General features: G+C 52.4%; 1 pseudogene; it reads left to right on the forward strand.

Annotated features, from left to right (window-relative positions):
- The first annotated feature begins 3,732 nt into the window (after positions 1–3,732).
- Positions 3,733–3,875, forward strand: LOC145285399 (U2 spliceosomal RNA; annotated as a pseudogene).
- Positions 3,876–4,224: the final 349 nt, after the last annotated feature.

Raw genomic sequence — 4,224 nt, forward strand, 5'->3', positions numbered from 1 at the left:
TTGTCCCACGTTCCACTGGCTAGGTCATTCGGACCACAAACTCGTGTTGGCCCGTTTGATGTTAGGTAATAGGCCTAGGTTGGCTGGCTACTGGAAGTTGAACGCCTCCTTGTTGGAGTCGGAAGACTTCCAGGAGCAGCTGACGACACTAATCCAGAGGGAGTTAGTGGGGGCGGTTACCGGGAGTAGCTGGTGGGTTAAGCTTAAGGTCACCATTAGGCGTTTTTGTGTCCAATATAGCCAACGCCTCGCGTTAGTTAGGGCTCGGACCAAAAGGCACTTAGACGATAGACTGACCCGGGCGGTGGCAGGAGGGGATTCCCTAGAACTAGCTCTAGTTAAGGAGGACCTGAATCGCTTGGCTAGCGAGCGATACACAGGCCAGGTAGTTGGAGCTAGGTTAAAAAGAGTCAGCAACCAAGCCGTGAACGTTGACGCTGTTGAGCGTAAGGCTGTCCTAAGACGTGGCTCGGATGGGTACATTCGGGAAGTGAAAGACCTGGAAGGGCGCTCTCTCGTGTCGGCGCGGGAGATCTGCAACGGGTTTCGACAACATCTGGAGGAGCGATTCACCCAACTACCCAAACTCCGCGACCAGGAGTTTGGCGGCTATTTGGCTGGCTCGCCCCGCCTTACTACGGACCGAGCGGCTAGCTGCAACGGGATGGTTACGGAGCATGAGGTCATTACTGTGTTGAAGCAGGTAGGCCTTAACAAATCTCTGGGACTTGATGGTTTGCCCTTTGAATTGTTCTTGAGGCTGTCGCCCATGTTTGTGCCCCTTCTGACGGGCGTGTTTAACCACTGGTTTGTAACGGGCTCGATCCCGAGACAGGTTACCAAAGGAGTGGTCACGCTTCTGCAGAAGGGGAACAAACATGGAGGGGGAATCTAGACGATTACAGGCCGATCACTCTGCTTAACGCGGACGAAGATTTTGGCTCGCGTTCTTGCGAACCGGCTGCAGGTTGTTATCGGTGACTTGATCGAACCGGATCAGAATTACGCTGTGAAGGGTCGATCAATTCAGAACAACTTGCACCTGGTGCGCTTGATCTTAGAGGGTTTAGAAAACGACACGGAAGCCGCGCTGATCAACTTGGATCAGTCCAAGGCGTTCGACAGGGTGGACCATGGGTTCCTGAGGTCTGTTGTGGAAACCACCGGCTTTGGTCCGGACTTCCGCAAGTGGGTCTCTGCTCTGTATCGTGATCCCGCGGTAGTGGTGCAAGTCAATGGTAGGTTGTCGGAGTCTTTTGGGGTCTCTCGGTCGGTGCGGCAGGGCTGTCTGCTGTCGCATCTGCTCTATGTCCTGGCGTTGGAGCCCTTCCTTCGCAAATTAAGGGACGAGGCAGCGAGACCAGTCCTACGCGGCATTGCTCTACCTGGCGGCCGATTTGCCAGGGTGTCCGCGTACGCTGATGACGTCACCGTTTTCGCAGCTTGTCGTAACGACATCGAAGCGGTGATAGAGGCGATCGCTGAGTACGAAGTTGTTACAGGGGCCGTGATCAATCGCAGAAATTACGTTGGCCTGCGGTTGAGCGCTTGGACCGGGGTAAACTCGCTTCCAGGTGCGTTCGGCTGGACTGATGGGCCGGTTAAGATCCTCGGCGTGTGGTTCGGGCCGGATCTCCAGTTGGACAAGAATTGGTCGGAGGTACAGACGAAGGTGTAGTCGTCGGTCGGGACTTGGATTCGAAGGAAATTGTCCTTGAAGGGTCGTGCGGAGGCATGCGCCACTTACGTGTTTCCGCTGATCCTTTACCGTTTATCTGTTCTTCCCCTGCCTGCGGACCGCTGTAAGGCTTTAGAGCGACTCCTTTTAAACTGCTGTGGAAAGGAGGAAAGCCGTATGTCCGTAGACAGGTCTGTACGCAGAAACTTGGCGAGGGAGGCTTGGGAATGCCGGACTTGATAAGTCACAAACATGCTGAAAGACTGGCGTTCCTGAGTCGTACACTGTTAGAAGAAACGCACTGGGTACCAGCGGTGGAGCAAGCCTTTCCGCAGCTCGAATCCGCCCCTGCCGCTGAAGGTCGCAGAAGACCGGCGGGGGAAAGGGTTTTCTTCACCGAGTGCCGGGCTGCCCTTAGGGCGTTGCCGGGGTCCAGTGACCTTGCGCGGTCTAGGAGGAGGCTGTATCGGGATCTAGTGGTGGGGACCGCTAACGATCCGCTGGTGGAGCGGCTGAATCTGTCGGGGGAGGAGGTTCTCTCGCTGTGGAGCTGGGCGCCTGCCAGCAGTCATTTGAATAATTCAGAATTTTCTGTAACGTGGAGACTAGTCCGGGACGCGTTGCCACTTTTCGACCGACTTGCCAGGGATTGCCGGGATAGAGAATTTTATTATCCCCCCGTGCCCCCGCTGCAATGACGAGGAGGAGGAGTAGACGAGGGAACACGCGTTCTTTCTTTGCAGCGAGGTGCGGAGTCTCTGGAGGTATGTCGAAGAGGTAACGGCTCGCATCGACCCCGAGCGGTCGGTGCCACTTGATTTAGCGTATGTGGTCGATAATGTGGATCCGCCGTTTTCTAGGGAGAAACGGTTGGTCTTTCTGGCGATACTAGCCATAGCTAGGTTAGTGACGTGGGTTTCACGTCTAGACATCGTCTATGAGGGGCAGTCTGTTTCCGATCGGGATCTGGTTGTTCGTTTTAAGCATCAACTTAAAACGAAAATCAGATGCGATTGGGAAAGTTTGCCCCGCATCGACTTTGATAGAAGATGGGTGCACAACACTAGTTTGTGCGTCCGACGAGGAGCCAGTTTCGAGTTCGTGCTTCCCCCTGGTTAGAATTGGTCCTAGGGTGCTGGGGTTGGTGTTTTCTTTACTCGGAACCCACCCCGTTGTATTTGTTAAACAAGAGTTTACTCTTGTCTATGGGTAGAAGCTAGGGTTAGTTAGGAGATGGTAACCACTTCGAGTGGAAGATAAGTATCTTTATTAGGGCCTAGACTAGGGATGTATGCGTGTCGATCCGGTCCCTGATTTGTTTTTTATTCGGCACCAGGAGAGCTTCCAAAGATGCCAACTCCCACTTGTTTGTTTTGTCCCCGGCCTTTGTTGCCCCTTACGCATTTTATCTTGGAAGACGCCGTCCATTCCCGACGAACCCCCTCCACAAGTTATTTTCACCAGCAGTTTAGCTGTCTCGTAGGTCCTCCATTCCCCACTAGGGAGCGACCTGCTTGCTTTCACTTTTCCCCTCGGGGAGAGGAACGGAAGACAGTGGGCGTTCCACTAACGAGTAGAGAGTAGGATGGGAGGGTCCCTTACTAATCCGCCCCCATAGGCATTTTGTCTAGTTGTTTTCTTTTTCTTTCTTTTTGGGTGTATTTTAGCTTGCCCCCCTCCCCTTCATCTCACCCCCATTTATATATTAAAAAAAAAAATACCCTTTTGTTTGTACATATATTTTGTTTTGTTTTTGTAAATACTCTTTTTTCTTACAGAATGAATGAAGGTCGCCTGCCATCCCGTTAAGCTGGGGAGAATTAGTTTTGTTTTTAAATAGGTCCTGGTAAGAATGTAAGGCGAATTATAGAATGATAGTTCTCTAGTGTAGTCTTTTAATAAAGAACTTGTCTTTCAGTACAAGTCTAGCGTTAGCTTTAGTCAAGACCCGATTTCTTTCCCCCCCCCCTACTTGGCCCTGGTGCCTAAGCTCCTTCGGACCCCAAATAAGGCCTTGGCAGTAGATAATGCCAAGGTCGGGGCCGAAGGGCTAAATAAATTCTCGGCCCTTTGGTCAAGATCAAAGTGTAGTATCTGTTCTCAGTGCTTACTGCGGTCTGCCTTTAGTCCGAGTTTGTGAGCTCTTTAACCTTTGGTTAAGAATCTTCTTGCTTGTCTTCTGCAAGGACCAGCCCCTTCTCAGGGGATTTGGACCCGCAAAGACCTTTTTTGTTTATTGTTTTATTTGTTTTCGTTATTGCCCATACTGGGCGACTACTAATTTTTGATTTTCCTTCTTTTTTCAGATAGTCCGGGGTCCAGCTAGCACTTAAGCAGCCGGCGAAGGTCCCCTTGGTTTCTGAATCGGCGGGTGTCTAGCCGGGCCTTGGGCCAACAAATAGATGGAGCAGGCCTCTGCTCCTGCCACCTTGGGGGACGCCCCAGGTGTAGTGGTCGAGATGGGTCCGGGGGGTGCCGTCCAGCAAGGCACCCCCAGTTCGAGAAAGGTTCCCGGGGTCGCCATCCCAGAGTTGTTCGGATCGCGA

This window comes from Euprymna scolopes, chromosome 9, assembly GCF_053919585.1.
Source record: "Euprymna scolopes isolate OS-2025 chromosome 9, ASM5391958v1, whole genome shotgun sequence".
NCBI classification, from domain to species: Eukaryota; Metazoa; Mollusca; class Cephalopoda; order Sepiida; family Sepiolidae; genus Euprymna; species Euprymna scolopes.